Genomic DNA, 23,596 nt, shown 5'->3' on the forward strand with positions numbered 1-23,596 from the left:
TACACATATATATATATATACATAATTTTTCCAAAGGGTGGGAGTGCACCTTCCATCTGCGTCCGTCTCTGTTTACAGAGCAAAGTTTTCAAGCCTCTAGGTCGTCTCTGTATGTCATTTTCCTTATCTTAAATCTGTTTTATTTTTAATTTTGAGAAATCAAAATCTCAAATTTTTTCCCCAAATTTGTTGACGGACACCGGTCAACGTATCTGTATATAATTGACCGTATCCCGGACGTTTGCCGTCCCCGCACCCGCACCCGACCGTATTTCGGACGGGAACAACACCCAAAATGGCGAGTCCGTGTTACTTAGGAGCTAAGTACTCATCATCATTACTACAACTTTCAGACAAGCTCAAGGGTGGTATTATTGTCCCTAAATTTGTCAAAGAATTCATCGATACTGTTGTGGAGAGCCTTCATGATATAGTTAAGAATGATGATCCTCGCTGGGGTCTAAGTTACCGGACTCGCTATTTTGGGTGCCCTTCCTGTCCGGGATACGGTCGGGTGTGGGTGCGGGGACGGCAAACGTCCGGGATACGGTCAATTACATACGGATTCTTTGATCGGAGTCCGTCGACAAATTTGGGAAAAAATATTGAGATTTTGATTTTTGAAAATTAAAAATAAAACATATTTAAGATAAGAAAAATGACATACAGAGACGACCTAGAGGCTTGAAAACTTTGCTCTGTAAACAGAGGCGGACCCAAATGAAAGGGTAGGAGTGCACTTTGGAAAAATTATGTATATATATATATATGTGTATATACCTGAGAAATTAGTATATATTTAATTGTGCACTCTAACAAACGAAAGTGCCTTTGGGGCACGTTGGTTGCAACTGCTGCTTCCCTTACGCGTCACCCTTGATCGAACCCGAATATTACTTTTAATTATTTTTTTGAGCCTATTTTTAGGAAAACAATAAGCGTTAAATGAGCTCGCCCGAATTCGAACCTGCACTGTCACCACATGTTGCACAACCTTAGCCACTAAGCTATCTCTTTCATTTGCTTCACTATGTTAATTTTATTTATTACACATATTTGACCTATATACTTGTATTTTCGCCACTGCTACGCTATCAGTGACCGGTCTGACACAATATTATCCCTCAATCGTCATTAAAATTTTTGTTGGCGTTTATGTTAAGATAGTGGTGCCCCCACCGTCTTAAAATCCTAGGTCCGCCTCTGTTTGTAAAAGCTTTGCTTTGTAAAACCTTGAAAAGGAAATTTGGGGAATATGAAGAAGACCACTGCTTACGGCTGGAGGAAACATGTAGTCGTGTACAAGCTGAATTAGGACTCTTAAAAGTCTTAATTGTATTAACATACAAAAATGACCCCTTTATTCTTCATATGTGCTATTTTTATCCCCTTTATTTTCCATTATATGCTACTTGTGACACAAAATTGAAAAGCACCTAATTATGCTATTTATAAATGTTTCTTTCTTATACAATATAGGGATAATTTTTAAATTAATTATTAGCATGTCAATTTTTTGATAATTAATTTATATTTTTAATCGCACAAAAGCACGGACATATTTACTGGTTGAACATAATAAAATTGACCCTTTGTACAACGGATTATTCTTGGAACGTATTTTTTTGATATGCCTTTCATATTTTTTCATATTTATAGCCGAATCCCCGCACCCGTATCCATAACTGGATACGCACCCCCGAATCTTAAAATTTAGATTTTGCCGAATCCGACACTCGAATCCGTACCCGTATCGGATACCCGCACCCGAGTCCGTGTAACTTAGGCTGGGGTTCACTTCCGAGGCTCAAGGAACAAATAGAAGAGGTTTTAAAGGGGTTGAAGTTGGTGAGGAATTTTGTCTGCTTTATGTCAGACAGATGCCTTGAGGGGTCCATCATCAGAGCCAACATACTTTCTTCACGCACATTTTAATTACAGCTGGCCATGCAGCAATGATTGCCAGGTTGTATTTACCAGGCTGTGGTTGCAAGAATCAAGACTCGGCTTTAACTTTGCTTTCTGATCTGCTGCGACTGAGGATTAAGCCCATTCAGCCGTGCATTCGCAATATCTATATTGATGTCCTGCAACCTCTAAAGCTGACAATACTATCAGCCAACATGAAATTTGAGCTCGTAGCTGATAGTGAAGCTGGCTTTGTGGATACTCTCCTACACAATTTGCTGGAGCTACCAACTGTTAGTGATCCCAAGCGGACAGTTTCTTTGGAGGATCAAATGCCATCCTTTCGAGAGATGCTCAACCTCTTGAGAGACAATATCATCCATATGTCAATACAAGATCTTGAATTTCATCTTCGAGATATTGACACTGTCATTGTTGAAGCCGGAATTCTTGTATACTCGTTATATGATGTCGAGGAAGAGAAGGAACATTTGGATTTATCGGGCAACATTCACCGTATCAAGACAGTAATCTACCTAATTAATAGGAAGGCATTTCAATCTAATTTGCAGGATACGCGGACTAGGTTATGTTGATTTCCTTTTAAACAACCTGAAGGATTTCCAAGGCCATCATTCAGATTCACTTGCTTCTATCAAGAAGCAACATCAAATAACTCACAAGGAGCTCGAGAGCTTGCAGCCCTTTCTCGAGGATGTCTCCAGAGAGCAACATAACAACGATAGGCTTCAACATTGTGCCACACAATTGATTGGCAAAGCATATGAGGTGGAATATGTGGTTGAAGCTTGTCTAAGCAAAGATGTTCCTGATTGGTGTCTTCTACAATAGCTCTTTGGAATCACAGAGGAGATTATACTTATCAAGGCAGAGGTAGCAGAGAATGAGGAAAAGAAAATGGTTGACGTAGACTTAGTATTACGTGATACCATGGATGCCGGCACTGCTCAAACATCATCAAAATTGGCAAGTAATCCAAGGAGGAATAAAGAAATTGTGGGTATGGAGGATGTGATAGAAAAGTTAAGAAGCCAACTAGTAAGAGGATCCAAACAGCTGGATGTTATCTCAATCACTGGCATGCTTGGATTGGGCAAAACAACTTTGGCCACCAGACTCTATTCTGACCGGTCAGTTGTCTCTCACTTTGATATCCGGGCACAATGTTGCGTGTCTCAAATATATAACGTTAGGCACTTGTTACTTGCCATTCTCGAAGATGCAATTGGAAAGGACTCTAAAAAATATGAGAAGATGTCTGCTAATGAATTAGCTGATGTGCTTCGCAGAACTTTATTACCCAAAAGATACCTCATCCTTGTTGATGATGTATGGGAACCGAGCGCGTGGGATGATTTAAGATTGTACTTCAAAGTTAATATTATACTTATACTTTCCATCTACTTGATTTATCAAGAAAAAAGGTAACTAATATATTTCTTTCTAGATCAACAGATCCCAATATGCCGATCCTTCCTGTATTAACTCTCACAAGCAGCTCGCTCAACATCGTCTGTACTTTTATGCTGAAATGGACAATCTTGTCGAGTGGAGTTCATCTTGCTCACTTGTTGGCTCTGTACTCTTCCACGAAGATGGAAGACAATGCCTTTACGAAACTGCCCAGGTATCACGAATCTTTTACAACTTTAAGTTTCTGAAAATATTGGATTTGGAATTCACCTTTATTGATTCTTTCCCAACTGAGCTAGTTTACTTGAGGTATTTTGCTGCTCGAACTGATCAGGAGTCAATTACACCATCCATTGCCAATCTTCTAAACCTTGAAACATTGATAGTCAACCGAGGTCTTGGAAGATTGTGGTTAGGACACTTGTCACTGCCCGTTACATTTTTGAAGATGGGTAAATTGAGACGTGCATATTTATGACTATGCTCATTTCAAATTAAAAGGTGCAAACGAATTACTTGACAACTCTGTGCTTGATGATTTGGAAACTCTTTCCTGTCCATGTTTTTCTCGTGCCAGGGATTGGAAATTGATACTGAGGAAAACACCTAATCTTCGGAAATTGAGTTGCAAAATCGAGTGCGATGACTATTGGGTGCCTGAATACATTTTTCTAAGGCGGCTTGAGGTGCTCAACTTAAGTTTGAGATTTGTTCAGCAATGCCTGGTGTACACATCTTCCCATCAAATCTTAAAAGATTGACACTCACCTACTTTAGTTTGAGTAGAGAGATCAAATCAAACATTGCAACGATTCCCAATCTTGAGGTACTCAAACTGCTAAATGTTTTGGTTAGCAAATATGAATGGAATGTGACCAGTGATGAGTTCCCTCAACTCAAAAGTCTTGAAAGTGAAAACAACTGATTTAAGAGAATGGACTGTCTCCGATGGTGCCTTTCCTATCCTTGAACATTTGGTTCTGCACGGATGCATAGATCTTAAGGAAATCCCTTCTTGTTTTGAAGACATCTCTTCTATGAAGTCCATTGATGTAAGATACCGCAATGAGCTTGTTGCCAATTCAGCAAGGGACATCAGGGAAACACAAGTTGAATATTTGCAAAATTCTGGTTTCCAAGTGTTCATTGTCGAGTAGAATAAAGCTTGTCACTCTGAGGTACACTACTCATACTTGCTCTTTCTTTCTTTTGTGCCTTGTAAGGAAGCTTTGAGGGTGTTTGATGGAAATGATTTCCTGAAACAGAAGTACTGATTAAACAAAATAGATATGAATTGTCTAACAATCACAAACGGATCCAAGTCTCGTAATCAATTACTCCCTCCGTCCCAATTTATGTGATATAGTTTGACTAGGCACGGAGTTTAAGAAAGAAAGGAAACGTTTGGAACTTGTGGTCTAAAACAAGTTATAGGTATTTGTGTGGTTGTAAATCATTTCATTACGGATAAAAGGGAAGTTTTAAGTTAAATTATTTCTAAATATAAAAATGTTATCATTCTTTTTGGACAGACTAAAAAAGTAGTAGTATAACATATATTGGGACAGAGGGAGTATCATGTAAACAATTAACTTGAAGTCCCCTGCTGATCATAACTGCACTTTGGTCAAGGCGAATTAGTGCAGATGATTTGGTTGTAGTCACTGCTATATCCCCTATATTTCTTCTTATTTTGCAGATTGAGTTGCCCGGACGGGCCTGGAGGACCTACTTTACCAGGAAGGGGTGCACTCAGGCTAGAGCTAGAAGAGCTGAAGGGGTGACGTAAAATGACACTGTATAAGGTCAATTTATAGTAGATGATAAACCCCTTGGTGAAAATCATGCCTGTGGCAATGACGGGCAATCTGGAGAATTTGATAGAAACTCTGTAGTATAGCTTTCTGAAGTTGCTATAAACGATAAGAGGCACCCTTGAAGATAAAGAAGTGATCTTTTAAAGGCTTCAATTTGATTGTGCAAGCATTCGAATCCAGTGACAATGATTGTCTATCCCCTAGCTGCTCAGTATTTGTTTTCCTCCTCTTTTATTACTCCCTTCATCCCAATTTAAGTGTCTTACTTTTTTTTTTTGTCTGTTCCAGACAGAGTTTCTCTTTTTATATTTAGTAAGTTTAAGCGTTTAAGAACACATGATTTAAAGGACTACACAAATCTTTAATTTGATAGATTCAAAATCTCTTGTTGTTTTAACACCCGCGTCTTTGAGTTAAATTAAGACACTTAAATTGGGACGGCGTGAGTATTATTGTCTTATTATTATTATTATTATTATTATTATTATTATTATTATTATTATTATTATTATTATTATTATTATTATTATTTATTTATTTATTATTTTTTTTTTTTTTGCTTTTATTCTCCTATTCTGGTATGGTACCAGACTCCTTTATTTTCTTTTTCCTCTTGCCTTGTTTCCCGTTCAGCCTTGTTTTTCTTTTGTTGTTTTTTAAACTGTTTGTTCTTCCTATGTGATTTTAACAAGTTAATGTGGATTTTTATTTGCTTCTAATTTTATTATAACTCGAAAGTTCTGATCGCTTACTAATTGCCTTGGCTATCTGTAATGCGATTTCTTAATGTGACAAAAAAATTATTTAATTGTAGGTTCTTCGAGACACCTTCATAATAGGTACAAATTCTAAAAGGTTCTTCCTATAAATTTCATCCTAATAGTCACAAGAACTAAGTAGACTATACATGTACATTTTAAAAGGTTCGTAGCATAAAATAAGGATATATAGAAATACTAAATGGACATCCAATGTATTCATATCCGCACTATCATTAGTAATACTACATTTTTTGGTCTTCAACTTTTAGTGGAAGCCCTTTACATTTTGGCTAACACTGCTAACTCCCATCACATATTAGCAAACAGATGATATGTCTTGGCGTCAATGACAATTTGCCGCACTGATGCTACAGCCCCAACCAAAGACAAAATGGTAGAAATTACAGCAATTATGGTATTTCCCCAGAAAATTATGCTCTTTCTTGAAGGCTTGAATGTGACATTGTAGAAGACCATTGGCAAAATGAAATCAAGAGGAATGCAACCAAATGCACCAAACAATGCCATGATATCTCCAAAAAATGGTAGCATGGCAGCCAAAGTTGTCGCAATGATCACCGATAGAGACCGAGTTATTAACCGGGGAACCACATTGCGGATTGAGAATTCGCCTTTCTTTGGATCTGCGAATCTCCTTTCTAGTATTACATTTATTGGTTGTGAGTATGTCTGCAAGATTTTTTATATATATTAGCAACATTAGTTAATAAAGATGTGCTAATTTTGAAAAGAAAAGAGAATATCGATCGTTACCAAGTTAACAGCTGATACTTGGACAAATGTGAAGATATAAGTCATCAAGAGGAACCATTTAGGCAGCAAAGGCGTCCTATCTGACATGAAATTTTGGAGCACTGATGCTTGAGCTTGGTTTCCAAAAGCCCAATATCCGTAAAATCGCAACGCTGAAAAATGTTGATATCACTACACTGTAACACAATAATAGCCCCTTGAACATTTTCCCTGTTGTTGGAGGTGCTATTGTGGCCTGCCCAAAAAGGAAAGTAATTCACTATAAAGGAGTTTGTTTTAATAATTTAAGTTGTATCACGGTATAAACAACTTTATAGGCTAAGTTCCAATAACGTGTTTTTACAGTTCTGGGCTACAAGCCATGCTTACCGTTACATTTTAGAGAAGATTACGGCCCTATACGCTTAAGCCAATCTAGTTTACCAATTTTATGTCAGTTCACAAAGGAAATAGAAAAATTCACATAAAAAGGTAAGAAGAAAAACTGCTCTCTTTTCTGATACATTTAGTACTCTGCAACTGCATAATTATATAGGCAAACAACTCAACAATTTTGAGCAAAAAACTAGGAACTACTCACCAAACTTACTGTTAAAGACTAGGAAACAACTCACGTAAACTATTCTCCTAAAGACTGGGACATGACTAGAAAATAAGACTTCTATTTACTAGCTGGACTTTCATTTACTAGTAGAACTTTCATTTACTAACAGGACCCTTATAACACTAACACCCTCCCACAAAATGGCGAAAGCTCTCAAGCTTCTGTTTTACTTCAGCTTCTTGAACTCTTCCATAGTGTCAATTCCAATCAAAACTCCTCAGATTTTGGAAAGGAAACAACCTGAGAGGTTTGGTAAAGATATCCGCAGTTGGTCTTCACTTCGCCAATATTCCAGCTCTATTGTTCCTTCATCGTTGAGATCTCGCACAAAATAGTATCACCCATCAATGTGCTTGCTTCTTCCATGTAGCACAAGATTTTTTGATAGCTTGATGGCAGAGTTGTCGTCGCGGAAAACTGTAGTTGCTCTTTCTTGTTTGAATTGTAGTTCTTCAAGAATTCTTCTCAACCAAATAGCTTGACAAGCACACGAAACAGCCCCAGTGCCTAGCATAAAAACATAACCCGAATTTCTCTTTCTGTCGTCTTGATCTCCTGCATAGTCGCTGTCCGTAAAGCCAGTCAAACTTGACTTTTTCCCCTTCTTGTAGAAAATGCCAAAATCATTGGTTCATTGTAAGTAGCGAAGAATTCTCTTCGTAGCTAACAAATGTATCTCGGTTGGGCTCTCCATATATCTACGAACAAGACTTATGCGCATACATGTCAGGCTTTGTGGCAGTTAGTTACATTAAACTACACACAATTTGCTTGTAAAGCGTGCTATCCACCTTCGTTCCTCTCCCAACTTTGTTTAGTTTATAGACAAGCTCAACTGGTGTGTTGGTGGGGACCGTGGGATTGCAGTTCAACATCTTGAATCTGTCTAAAATTTCTCTCACATACTTCTTTTGGAAAATAAATATCCCTCATCAAATTGCACCATTTCTAAACCAGGACAGTAATGCATCTCACCAAGATCAGACATCTCGAATTTATCCATCATAGACTTCTTGAATTCAGCAAGCATGGCACTATCATTCCCATTATATATAAAATCATCAACATATAAGTATACAATAAGCACTTTAACATCATCCCCAATCTTCACAAAAAGCGTATGCTCATATGAAAACTTTTGAAAACCCAAGAAAATAAGCTTCAATGTGACTATACCAAGCTTCATGGGGCTTGTTTTAGTCCATAAAGGTCCTTCTTTAATCGATATACATTTTGTTCATTTCCAGCCTTAGCATAGTCAGGGGGTTGTTCGATGAATACCTCTTCCTCCAAGTATTCGTGTAAGAAAGCTGATTTAACATCCAACTGGAAGATAGGCCATGAATTTTGCGCTACCAATGCAATTACCATTTTGTTCATGTCATGCCTTGTAACTGGAGCAAAAACTTCAGTGTAATCTACACAATCCTCCTACTTGTATCCCTTAGCCACCAATCGCCTCTTATTACCTGTCAATTTCACCATTTTTCTTCAGTTTCGTCTTGTAGACCCACTTGACACCAATGATTTTTTATTTCTGAAGAATATCAATAAGCTCTCATGCAAGTATCATTCCTTTTAATAACTTCAGCATTAATTGCCTTTCTCCATTTTTCTTCTCTAACGGCACTCTCAAAAAGCCGTAGGATGCAAAATGAGTAATTGCTTCATCATTTACATCAATTCATGTTACTTCATAGTCCGACATCCATACACGCCTTTTGCGAGTACCTTGAAGTGACTGAGCTGCTGCATTAGTTTCTTCCAAAGCTGGTGGAAAATTTTCAGTAGTTGTTGGTATAATTGCAGCAGCTGTTGGTGTAGTTGCAGCGACTGTTGGTGTAATTTCAGCAGTTGTTGGAGCATAATTCTCTGAATTGTCGGGTATTAAGGCCCTTCTTCGAATTCATTCAAAAACAGGATTGGGGTAGACGACTACATATCCCAATCCCAAGTATTTTCTTCATCAAAAATAACATCTCGGCTTATCACAATCTTCTTTGTTTATGGATTAAATAAATTATATGCCTGAGATGTTTCACAAACACCAAGAAAGACACAATTTTCACTTTTATCGTTGAGCTTCTTCTTTTTCTCATCTCGGACATGTGCATAAGCAATGCGACCAAAAATTCTAAAGTGATCTACAGCGGACCTTCTTCCACTCCAAGCCTCCTTTGGAATCATGTTTTTAACAGAAAATGTAGGGCTTCTATTCAAGACGTGTATGCTCCAATTTATCACTTCTGGCCAAAAACTTTTTTCGTTCTTCCTTTTGCTACCCAACTTCGAACCATATTGAGGAGGGTTCTATTTTCCTCTCTGATAAACTTTTTTACTGCGGTGATAAACTTCAATGTGACTATACCAAGCTTGCGGGGCTTGTTTTAGTCCATAAAGGTCCTTCTTTAATCGATATACATTTTGCTCATTTCCATCGATATCCAAATATGCTCATCTTGTTGCATATTTCGACAGTTCTAGTACAATAGCTAGTGACAGATTCTCCTTTTTTCAACAACAAAATCTCGAAGTCCCTTTTCAAGGCTTGAAGCTGTGCACGCTTCACTCTGGCGGAGCCTTGATACTTTTTCTTCATGGAATCCCAAATATCCCTTGCAATTTCTTTGCAAAGAATAGTTTCTAGGATGGGACGATCGATAGCCTGAAAGAGATAATTTTTCGCCTTCGAATCTTTAAGTTTGCTTGCTTCGAACTCTGTTTTTTGAGCATCAACTAGAGTTTCCCTTGTTGTTGGTGCTCCATCACCAGATTTAACAAATGGCCAATACTCTTTTGAACAAAGAAAATTCTCCATTAACATGTTTGCACAAAATTACTTTCTAATGCCATGAGTAATACAGAAAGGAGAGGAGAGGTTTAGCTACTGCTAATTTTTTTTCACTCCAGGATCTCTGGCTCTGATACCATCATCAGTTCACAAAGAAAGTAGAAAATCACATAAAAACATAAGAAGAAGAGTTGCTCTCTTTTCGGATATATTAGTACTCTGCAACTACAGAATTAGCAAAAAAAACTAGGAACTACTCACCAAACTTACTCCTAAGACTAAGAAACAACTCACGTAAACTATACTCCTAAAGACTAGGACACGACTAAAAAATAGGACTTCTGTTTACTAGCTGGACTTTTCATAACACTAATATCTTAACCTAACTCATTTATTATTACCCGAATTAACTCAAATTGTACATAAAAGGTAAAAGTTCTTTATCCATTTATCCAAATTTAATTTTTGAATCTTCTATTCACAGAAGGTCAAATCAATCTGATACACCACATTCAAAAGTGAAGACCTTTCCGAGGAAATCCTTTTTCTCTCTCCATCGTTTTCCTTTTCTCTCTCCATTCTTTCTTTCTCTCTCATTTGCGCTGTTTAGCAGATTTCCCTTTGTTTTTCCTCCTCTCCCATCTATTGTTATCTTTATTCCTCATTGTTTTCTTCAAGATTTCTCATTTATGTGTTCCTTTGCCTTTTTATTTTCCTTTTTTAGTTTTATTCCTCGTACAACTTGAAGACTTGATTGAGATACCAACTTGGACTTGTAAACTTTGATATGAAATTCTAGATTCATGGCTTGGAATTCAAGAACAGTGGTTGTTGCTACTGAGGAATTGAATTTGAAGTGTTGTTAAGTTGAAGATTCGACATTAATCACGGCGGTGGTAGTTTTCTTTCTTTTTCTTCCCTCTGTTTTTTATTTTATTTTATTGATATGCTGTTTTTGTATTATTACGGCAAAATAACCAGTGGTTATGGTGATTTTATGTTGATGGCGTGGCGACGCATGTGTAGAAATTTGGTGGTGCATAGTTATGTATATATTCTATATATCTAGTGTATAAACATGTATATTTATGTATATAGACAATTATACATAATTTTTTACACAGAATATACATTGATTATTTAATAATTATACAGGGTGTAAGGTGGGGTGACGTGAGTTGCAGTTGGGCGGAGAAATTTGACATGTTATCTGTTGTTGTGTTCTTCTCTTCCTACTTTTTCTTTCTTTTATTGTGTGGATAAGTTGAAGTTAAAAAACATGTTAAAGGAAACTTGAAAGGATGATAATGTTGATCAGAAAAAATAAGGACACGTATGTATATAATTGTGTATAATCATTATATAGTATTTATATATTTATGACGTGTAAATCTATGCATACCCTCTACATAGTTATGATAATTACCTTCTCAAAGAGAATATAAAGCATGAAGTGTATATAAAATATATTTATGTATGTTTGATTGTATATTAAGCTTGTAAAGATGAACAAATTATTTATATTCAACTTGAAATGAGCAGTTGAAGAAAAGACATCGGGAAAAAAAAAATGGGGGAAGAGTGATGCCATATGATGATGTCACAGGCACAAGTATCCGTGAATTTTATCCAAAGTTCCAAAGACACACTTTATCATTACCCGGGTCCTATTACCCCCCTAAACCTTTTTTTTTCTTTATTTCTTTTCACGTTATGTGCTAACGTGGACAAGGATGTGAAAACACCTCCTTCAAGAGCGTAGGAGCGTAAAAAAGGGCTCTAACCTATACGAATTGACCACGTGTCAGTCCCAAAGCGGATTTTCAAGAGCTATTCGTTCAAACACAATGACTCTCCATCCCCATTTTATCTCCCATTTGGAGCTCCAAATCTGATTTTGGGTCTTGAAATTCAACAAAAAACTCAACCAAATCCGCATCAATCAAGCTCAAATTCCAACTACAACTTCACAACAACATCATCACCAAACCCCAATAATCAATTTGGCCAACAAACAAGAATTTAGACAAACGCATTTTTTTTTCTTCAAGCCTTTTTAATGTTTAACAATGGTGGATTCAAAATTCTTTCGCAACAACAACTAACAATTTAGAACGAGTTTAGCACTTGAATCCTAATTTCAAATCTTCAACAACCTTCATATTTTCTCTATACTTCAATTCTTTTTCAAGTTCATACAAGAACAATAACAATTGTCCTTTTCATTTTTCTAAATACAAAGTGATACTTTCCTTATATTTTTGAAATTAAAAATAAATCAAAATGGAAAATGAAATAAATTTTTTAAAAAAATAAGCAAAATTAGACGTGGCAATGCGTATATTTCACAACCTACCAAGAGTTTGGTTTTCTATGCCACGTCAGCACTTAGGGTAACGTTTATTACACTTTAAAATAGTTCAGGAGGTAATAAGACTCCTGTAAAGGAAAGGTGTGTCCCTTGAACTTCGAGTATAGTTTAGGGGGTACTTGTGTCTTATCCCAAAGTTGTAAAGTGTGCCCGGCTTAAGCTTCACAGGCTACAAGGATGTAAACTAAAACGGGGCTATATGAATTGCAAAAAGTTTAACTGGGCAGTACATATGCTTAAAAGTTTGACTGGGTGGTACGTCTGAGTAAGAAGCACTACATTTTATGTGAAATAATTAGAAATATTTATATGAAATGTTTTAATTTTACCTTTTATTGTATTTTGAGGCTACTCATGCCCTTGTCATTAACAAATTGTCTCGTAGTCGCCTTGACTTTAAAATGGACGGAGGGAATTCCACATGTCAATATACTTCAAAAAAAGGTCCAAATTTCACCCCTCTACCTTTGATTATGATTTATAAAATTAAGCTTTCATATACTTCAAGTTGGAGTTCATCAGGCTCAAGGACAAATACATAGGCACAAATGCTCTCAAAGTATAACCAAATATAAATGAAGATTATTATTTACATATAGCAGAAAGTAGGAGCGGAAAACGGGCGGCCGTTTTATCCGACCCAGCCAAATTTAACATGGACAAGAACTGATCAGTTAACCGAAGGATAATATGGATATCAATATTATCCATGGCTTAAAGGAATAGTCAGGTGAAAAAATATGCTAAAAGCTAAAATAAGCTTAAATTCTTAGAAAGCAAGAACTCATGGAAAATAACAAGCAGATAAAAATGTATTTGATAATATGGATATTCATTTTGTGCATATAAATATCCATTTTTAGGGGATAATATGGGTAATATCCCTATTTGATCCATTTTTAAATATTCAGTTATCCAACCCATATCTACCGGGTCGAATCAAATAGTTACATGTTTTTTAACCATTTTGCCAGCCGTAGTAGAAAGAGTGTTTTGGACCCCTTCCCTATTGATATTAGCGTATAAAACCTTATTTAAACACTGAGAGAAATTATTTTGAATAAGAATAAGAAGTAAATAAAAGGGAACCTGTATTTCGGGAATGATTCCATTTCCGTAGGTGGTAGCGATGATAGAAATAGCATTAAAGACTCCGAATATCCGATTAATACCAACTCCAGTAATAGAATAATCCCTTCTTGGTGCTTTATTGGAATATCCTACAAGAAATGATCAATTAAGAATTAGATTTACCAATTAGGGAACTTTAATTGTAGGTTTTAACTAAGAGATTGAATTAATTACCAATGTCTATGGATCCTGCTGTTGTGAAAGCACAATAAGCAAGACAGAGAATCAAGGAGACAAGATTAATATGCCTTAGGGAGTGGAAGGATGGAAGTTGTGTCATCACCAGTGTTAGCCCTCCAAACATAATGATAAATTGGTAGAGCTGCATGCTTCCGTTTGGTGCACTCAACAAGTAAATGAACTGAAGGGAAAAAATAATAGTCATGATTTACAACAAATTAATCTATTTCGCCTATCATTTAGAACTTCATACAACAAGTAATACAAGAATAATCGATAAAACCATGAGCTGAAATGATCGTCTAGTGATTTTTTTTTTTAATTATTATTATTATTATTATTATTATTATTATTATTATTATTAATTCATCGCTTACTTAGAACTTTAACCAAACGAGAAGTACAACGAGAATAATAGAAAAAAACTTTCCCAATCAACAACATTAATTTTACCAAAAATTTATTAATCGTCAAAAAATGCAAACAACAAGGGAGCTCGATCCTAATCTAATTGGGCAGATATATATGATTCTTCACTATCCACAATCATGCCAGAGAAAAATATTAAGGTCAGTTAAACTATAAGGTAAAATTGAAGAAATAAATAAACAAGTAAATCCTAAAGCTTTTTCTTTTCTTGGATAAGAATTTTGATGTCCATAAGACTACTTTGTAGACTGACCTTGAGACTCTGCCCACCAAGAAGAGCTGTTGCAATGACTGCGCCATAACATATGCCTAGTTGGAGTGGACCCACGAAATACCGGCCCCATCCTGGCCCTGCTCCATTTTCAGCCGCAAAGAAATAAAAAAATGAACCTCGGTATCTTAATGTACTAGTACTATATGAATGAATAAAAGAATAACAAAAATCTCTTTCTCTATCAGAATTCGAAGGTGCGTTTCTTTCTTGAGTTGTGTTTTTTCTCCCACAACGTAGGAAAAACATACAAGCTGCAGATATTTTAGAAGATTAATAGATCTCTCAGTATTCTGAAAGATTAAAGTTGAATACGGTTTGCATTATATGCGCTCAAGCATATAAAGGACGTTTGATATTTGTTAAGTATTAAGAACATTTGATCATAATCTTGAATTATAAAATATCCAGTAAGTTTCTTTCCAAGGAACGGGTACGAATCATGCTGAGTCTTTAATTAGTCAACCTTGCCTCCATTCCAAGTTGACTAGTCATATATACGTATCTCTCTCAATATCATTTTCACATTAAATTGAGATCCATTCGGGGGCGGATTCAGTGATTTTGCTCAAATGTTATACTCCCTCCGTATCAATTTATATGAACCCATTTGATTGGGCACAACATTTAAGAAAGAGGGAAGACTTTTGAAACTTGTGGTTCAAAATAAGCCTTGAAAATTTGTGTGACTGTAAATCATTTATAAAGTGAATTTGTTTTCAAATTAGGAAAAAAAGTCATTCATTTTGGCACGGACTAAAAAGGAAATAGGTTCAAACAAATTGAAACCGAGGGAGTATTTGTATTTACAAATGCACTTATTCTGACTTTTCTACCGATTCCAAAAACTAAAAACTCAAAATCCGAACTCCAATTCTCATCTCATTCAAAGTACCCAATCGTTAATGTGTGATTTAAGGCATGTTAGGAGAAAATTTAAAGAACTTAGAATCCTATGTCTTCACCTAAATTCACCTCTTACATGAAATAAAAGATCATTTTAAAGGAGTCTTGGGAAAATCATTTTAAAGTCTTGATTGTGAAAAAATCACGAAACACATTGTTAGTATAAATGTTTAGTTGTAAGTTCTGAAATAAGCAGAGAAATACATCGAACCTAAAATATCATGAGCCATATCTCTGAAACGACGCTGGCGCTTTCCAAGCAGAGCATGGTGCTCTAATACTAAACACAAAAGATTGTAGGAATAGAAAGTAACCATCCCTGCTGTGCTCAGGCATATCATTCCCCCTATCCATCCTAACAACGTGAAAGTAAACGGCAAACTCAGCAGCGCCGGCGCCACTATCGCCGTTGTCAAATGGTATCCACAGTGCAACCATGACCCTACCAATACCATTCAAATAATATATCAGATTAAACATCCAACTCCATCATATATGATACAGAAATTCTACGCATATTTGATAGCACAATCGAGTTATACTTATATGGAAATTAACACTTTTTATTTATGATCAGGTTTCTCACTCTAGCTCTGTTTCATTTTATATTACGATGTTTGACTGCACATGGAATGTTAAAAAAAAAAAAAAAAAAACAAGAAGATATCCGGCATATAACAAAAGAATTTTTATAATTTTGTGATATGAAACATGTCATAATGACATTTCTATAGTTGGAATAAGACCATGCGTGTAAGGTAAAATAAAGTTAAAAGAGTTTCTCAATATAGATATGACAATCTTTTTTAAACAGTAGTGTAAAAAAAAAAAAAAAAGAGTGCTGTATAAAATGGAACACATATTCACCTTGGGATTTTAGGACGAAAAGGACGCCGGCGTCAAGCTCTTTCGGACCAATATCGTTGACACCATTTTCAGCATCTATGGGGGACTTTTCAGCATATGATCCTGGGATGACTACAGCCATCTTTGAGTATTCGTGCTAGTTTGTGTGAGTGAAATTCGAGAGTTAGTGTATCAGCTTGGACATGAAATTAATGTTTAAATACCTTAAAAGTGGGAAGTCAGTTGTCAAGAGACTTAGAGCTAGTAGCTTTCCAGCTTCCATTAATTAATGAAAGAATATTCAACCTGACGTAAGAATTAAGACTGCAGACAGCAACACAATTTGGACCAGCTGTGTGACTGATGAGTTTTTTCTAGATAAAAACAAAAACATCTGATCATGTGTGTTTGTTGAAAGTTGAAAAAGTAGAATATCCGATTTTGAAGACTAAACACTTGAGAATTGACTGCCTCTTTTTTTCTGGAAAAGAGTTTAAAATCCCATTAAATTATGTGAAATTCATTAAATATGCTCTTGCCGTTACTTAATTGGCTAAAAAGTGCACTTATTTCATATACAACTTAACAGAAGACTAATAAGGACATATTTGGACATAAACGTATACTTTAAGAGCATATTCATACCTAAATGCATACTTTAAAGGCATATTTGGTCCGATTTAGTTTCCAGCTGCAATTATGAAATAACTTGTGAAATTGTTTATGAACAATTTGGTTAAATTGTAGTGAATTTTCTCACCAATTTAAGACATCACATAGGCACATTATGAGCTATTTTAAAGCAACTTAATGAGTCATTTTATACAATTTAAATTAAAAATCATAGGCAAAGACACAACAACCATAATGTCATAAAAATAAGAAAATTCATTATGTAATGAATTTTCCCTTCTTTGCTGCTTATTTTATCCGTCTTATTGATTAATAAAAGTAGTCTTTGCGTATTTGAATGTGATCTTATGTTTACCCTCTTTACATTTTTCCCTTCTTGCTTCTAATTAATTTATATAAGAGGTGGGGTTGAGGACGGGGGGAGCTAGGTAGGCAGTAGGCTCCAGGGGTATCCGAACCCCCTCGGTGAAAAATTTCTATGTATATATAAGATTAAAATTATTTTTTTATGTATATATAGTAGATGTTGAACCTGGCCCCTTGACTTCTTCGTATATTTACTTCTTCATATTTTTGAACCCCTAGGTGAAAATTCTGATTCCGCCATTGGTTGAGGAACCTATGATTTTTGACTTAGGACTTAGTGATTAGTCTCTGCGTATTTAAACATTTTTACAGTTTAACCATAATTAGTTACTAGCACGTTTAATTGTTATTCTGAGGTAAAATGACTAGGAAAAGATGGGCCTGTAGTATTAAGTGCGCGACATACAGATCATAAAATAATTTTAAAAAAATCATGAGAGATCAGTATTTAAATTAACAACAATAGAAAATGCTAAGTGCAGGAGATCCCTTGCAAGTATTAAATGAAATACTCGAAGTGTGTGTAAGTTGATTACTGTTGGTTCCACATTTAATTTTGATGGAATTCAATTTGTTTTGGTGATTGAAAAATAAATAACATTACACCAGCCAGCTAACCACAGTTTAACTAGACCCAAATTTATATATATATATATATATATATATATATATATATATATATATATATATATATATATATTTTTTTTTTTCAAAATGTGCATAGTCTTAGAGTAGGAAATCAGAATGTGCTTCAAACCACATTGTAATGAATTTTCTTGTTTTATGAAATTATGGTTAATTGTGTCTTAATTTGCTTTAAAATGACTCACAATGTGCCTATGTGAAGCCTTAAATTGGTGAGAATTTACGACAATTTAACCAAATTGTTTTATAAATACAACATCACAACTTATTGGATTATTGCAATTACGAACTAAATTGGACCAAATACACCCTCAAAGTATGCGTTTATGTCCAATATGACCTTATTAGTCTTCTGTTATCTATTATGTAAAATAAGGATATTTTTGGCCCAATTAAGTAGTGGTAAGGATATTTTTGGTCCAAACTATTAACGGAGGACAAATTTGATGAATTTCACATACTTTAAGGGCATTTTGACTTTTTTCCGCTTCTTTTTCCAATATTTTATTTTGCCAAAAAAAAAAAAAAAGGAAAGATTACACGCTATTGTTTCATATAGTATTATTTCAGTTTTTGTTTGCATAATTGGGTTCAACTTGAGAGTCTGAGTAATAACTTAATATTATGCCATCAATTTGATTATTACTAAAGAGGAAAGACGGATTCCTGCTTCAGGGTATGTAAACATTTTTGGTCAAATAACACCAACTACGGTGGACTTAGTACTACGACATACTCTTGAAATTGATAATGACTCTGGAGGTATACCGCTTCTTTTGACTTTTTGAAGTCAGATGAATTGTCAGTCTTATTGTGATCGATCTAGTCTAGATTTATAAAACATCTTCACTCGCAATTCGCAAACACAAATATCCTTTATAACGAGGGTTGCGGATGCACTGTATTCTTGTTTATCCGAAAAATGGTTCAGTTAAATTTGTGTTCGAGATCAAGGACAAGTGGATTAAAATGACCCGTAAATCAGTATAATATACAAGTAAATTGAATAGAAATGAAATAAAGTAATGCAAGGTTAAGATTAGCCTGATCCTTGATTGAGCCCGATCTTGCTAGTTCCTCCGGCCAAGCTTGTGATTATACACTTAGTAAAACAGTAAAGAACTTAAGAAATGAAGCAATTGCGTATAAGTGGGGTGTATTCCTCTTGAATTTTGCGTGTTACAATGGGAATGACAATCTCTATTTATACTAAGAGCTAGGGGCACAAACTCCCTGCCCATAGTGAGTATTAATGGATATTAATAATGAGTAATAAAGAGGACAACCTAATAACACTAGGAGATAACGTTCAACCCAATCTGTAACGGCAGCCCGTTGAGCTCTCCTCCAAAACTATTCCAACAGTCTCCCGGACCAAGTGGTCCCTCTGGTGCAATGGAATTTCCTGCGGTGACACTCAATCTGACTCATCTTTGACTTATCCCTTAAGACACGTAGCTTACCAGTATTGGTCCAACTGTGTTATACGAATTTAGCCCAATACAGATAGTCCCCTCACTTTTGGGGATTCAAACAGTCGGGACAGGGAAGTGGAAGAGATTTTGGAGACGGCGTGCTTGGAACTCTTCTGACGATTGATTAGACAACCAGTACCACATTCTGACTCCTCCAGAACACGTGTCCCTCCTCGAATGGGTACCGATTCACGTTCCTCTTTGCGGGGTCCCGAGGCTCATGATGACCCTCGAAAGGTCATAATGACCTTTGGCATTATCCGTGCGTATAAATACATCCAACTAAGGCCACAACACTTCCCATTCTTTCTTTCGAACAAAAACCTCCTCTCTGCAAAGAAAAACAACTACGAATTCCGGTTCTTTGGAAAAGAAAAAAACACCATTCTGACTTCTGCCTCTTCTCCTTTAAAGAAAAACCATGACCACCTCTGACACCCCCAGGAACACTCCTTCTTCTGCTACCGCTCTGCCTCGTCTTCCTCTACAGCTGTGGAAGAGCGTACCCACGACGGGGAAGGCGAAAACCGGCGGTCAAGTCCATAGTACCCAAAAACTGGCACTGGGAGAGCAACTTTACCCCCAAAATCGCTATCTTGGGTCAGCCAGGAGTCCATGACTCTCATATGCCCAGAATCATCGCACCAAATTCGCCAAGACACTTCCCTAAGGTCAGGAGCTGCCAATGGAGAGATCCGAGTCCTCGTTCCCCGGCCGAAGAAAGTGTGACTTTCCACCAACCGAGGTATTCATTTGTTTACACCTACCCGTTCTCGATGAAAATCAGGGACGGGGTTAACGAAGTGATCCTGGAGATGTGTCGGCGCCATAAGGTTTGTATAGCCCAGATAGTACCTTCGGTTGGAGGGCATTGGCGAGTATTAGATGCTTCTCGGACCAAGCCCAGGTTGGCTTCACACTGGCCTATTTGATCCAGGTTTATTCTCCAAGAATTTTCCAGGGAGGAATGATAAAGCTTGCAAAAAGAGGTGGGAAATTACTACTCATCGACCTTGACGACAACCACAACTAGGGGTGGCCGGAGCGCTTTGTAACTATCGCTATTGCCGACCTCCTCCTGCCTGGTGAAAGATCATCGTGGATAGGTGGAAGCCTACGCGTAAGTTTGCGAACCTTTCACCGAAGCACATAATTGAGTTTTTAATTCTCAGAACCTTATCAATTTCTTTTCTTTTTTCCCTTTAGCCAAGGCCGGGGAGGCCCTCGAAATTGATGACCTCGAAGGCTGGGTCCAGAGTATCCTGGACGTTTCCACCTCCGAGACCCGCACATGGAAGATTTTGTTAGAAGACCGGCAATGGATTCCGAGCAACCATGGTAAGATCAGCACCATCACGAGTCTTCTTAAATTATGTTCAAACTTCAAACACACTTATAGTTCTTTCATTATTTCAGATCTGCCAAAATCAAGCCCTCCTTTTCTACTCACTAAAGCCTCGGGATCTTTGCGGCCCTCGAGATACTTGACCAAATCCGGGAGCGCAAGCGCACCCGGAAGAACTCCTTTTCAAGCCCCTAGTCCGGGGTTAAACGTGTCACGACCCAACCCCGTAGGCCGTGACTAGTGCCCGAGCTGGGCACTCAAACACAATCACTAATCCGAATCACGTACAGATAGCTTATACAGACACAAATACCAAACGCTGTCTCAGATTATATCAAACTATCTCAAACAAATCTCAAACACAACCGAACATATATCAAAAGCCGGCAAGGCTATCAAATGGCGCAACGGCCCAAACATATACAAATGCAAGCCGACGAGGCTGCCACAACGAATGGGATCGCCCAGAACAAATAACATACAAACACAATCATGCAGAATGGGCATAACCCACATACATGTCCACGAGACCTCTAAACGGACAAACGAATCATATGACGGGACGGGGCCCGCCGTGCCCCCGAACAAATATATACAATACAACGAACGAATATTTACCAAAATGTGGCTCGGAACAAGGGAGCACTCCAAACGACGAGAAGAGGGTGTCCTAAATAGGTGGATCACCAAAGGCGTGCGTACGTACACACGGGCATGAAGGCGCGACCCCGAAGAAAGGGGTCGGTACGAAATATGTGCGAGTATGCAAAAGCGAAGCTATAGTATACAAATACGAATCATACTCGAACGAAGTACGAAAGTAAATGCGTTTCCAAAATATCAAAATGTTTACTTTCAAAATACAAATCATGCATAGGGCACGGAAAATATGGTCGCCGCTCAGGTCGATGGCGCATAACACAAGATAACACGAGAAAGTTTCAAATCTCCGTATCCCATCACATATCATACACACGGATAACGCCATACACAAAAGATATCACAGTACAAGCGGAACCCGGCCCTCGAGCGAGAGACTCGGCGAACCATAAACACAGCATAACACCGGAGTATATCATAGCGCGCACGACAACAGAACCGGCCCGGGACTCGGCGAAAGATATAACAGAATGCACGAACGGAGTCGTGAGTAACCATATGCATAAAATCATTATCATAGACTCAATTGATAAGTAAAATGACCATACTTAAAATCGGGATATTAGTCATATCATATTTTGTCACAAGTCATCAGAATTACAAAAAGAAGAGTCGCGGGGCCCACGGACTGGTGTCGACCCGAGTCGGGCCCGCCTATGAAAAACATACTTATCATATGCCATACAATCACCTACGAGTATATCGAGGCAATCCGAGCCTTTCTGTGAAAGATACGGGCGTTCGTAGTTACGGAACTTTTAAAAGCCAAACTTTTTATGCAAAAGTTGAAAATCAAATATTTCAAGGGCATAAAGGCCAATATTTCATCATACCAACATACGAATTTCCAAGAAACGAATAGGAGTCATAAACATGCTCGGATTGCGAGAATAGAATTTCCTCGAGGCTCGTGTCATAGCCTATTTGTAACTAAGGCATGCCAAAGAAGAAAGAATGGAGCTTTACATACCTCAAACGCTCTCCAAGCTACTCCAATCTCAAGCTAATGTCAACCTACGTCTCGGGCGGCCCAAGGTCTACAAATAAATCATAATATGCCAAACATTAGCCATAGGCATTTAGGCATTTAATTCCAATTTAGCCCTTAATTCTACAGAAATGTGGGCAGCATTTCCCCTGTAAATAGGCCAACCCCGAGAATTTAACTCGACCAAATCAACAACAACAACAACAACAACCAACCTAGCAACATTAATAATCAATCCGAAAGGCAATACAACATGAATAACTCTCTTTTCCATCATTCAACAACTTTCAATATATTCAATTTAACTACTTACCCAAGCCAACATCAACGATTATACATTCGAATACTAACCCGAACCCATACCAATAATATTCAAAGACATTCTAAGCAATTCATACAACATTTCAAACATTCCAAATAATACTCCCACTCACCCGAAAAAGCCAAACCCGAGAACACCTCCATAACTCATCCCTCACTTCCAAATCATGATTTGCACCAACAATTCACATTCTAACAATGCTATTCTCATCAATATGCAAATTACATTAAATGTACAATAACCTCCAAATCAGTCCACAACAATTACAACACCAATTTGAGTCATCAAACTCTCATTCTCATCATGGAATTCATAACGACAACAACTAAACGATAAGTAATATTAATTCATTCTTGGTCACACATGGGAGGTTACATTCGGCCAACATACCAACATGTACATATTAATAATCCTCACTCATTTCTTCACACTACAACAATTAACATACTACATAGAACTTAATTCATCACTTAAACACAACACAACACACACATACTTACACGGCTAGGCACTACATTCCTGACCTCCTCCACATGCCATATTTCATGATTTTCATCCATTTTAACATACTATAACATGCATAAAAACCTTTATAACACATAAAACATGATTACTTCTTACCTTTCTTCTTCAACTCCCCAAATAGGCTAGGGTTTGCAATTGACACAACGAATGGTTGGATGACTCGAACAACGCTTCCACGTTACTTAGGGACCTCAAATTAGTGGGTTTACATCAAGAAAATAATTTTGGGATGGCTTGAATTGAAGTTGGTTTTTCTCTATACTTGGCCGAGAGCCTCACTTTCTCTTCCCTTCTTGCTCTTTTTTTTTCTAAGTGTTGGAAATGAATAAAGATGACTTAGAAGTCATCTTTTAAGCTTCCACAAGGATTGCACATGTGTTCATGGCCCACACTCATGTGTTGGAGCAATTAAAA

The 23,596-nt window shown here is 36.9% G+C and overlaps 2 pseudogenes; one reads left to right on the forward strand and one right to left on the reverse strand.

Annotated features, from left to right (window-relative positions):
• The first annotated feature begins 295 nt into the window (after positions 1 to 295).
• LOC132053719 (putative late blight resistance protein homolog R1B-23) lies at positions 296 to 4,103 on the forward strand (annotated as a pseudogene).
• A 1,858-nt stretch (positions 4,104 to 5,961) lies between these two features.
• LOC132051524 (GABA transporter 1-like) lies at positions 5,962 to 16,485 on the reverse strand (annotated as a pseudogene).
• Positions 16,486 to 23,596: the final 7,111 nt, after the last annotated feature.

The sequence above is a fragment of the Lycium ferocissimum genome, chromosome 4 (assembly GCF_029784015.1).
Source record: "Lycium ferocissimum isolate CSIRO_LF1 chromosome 4, AGI_CSIRO_Lferr_CH_V1, whole genome shotgun sequence".
Taxonomy (NCBI): Eukaryota; Viridiplantae; Streptophyta; class Magnoliopsida; order Solanales; family Solanaceae; genus Lycium; species Lycium ferocissimum.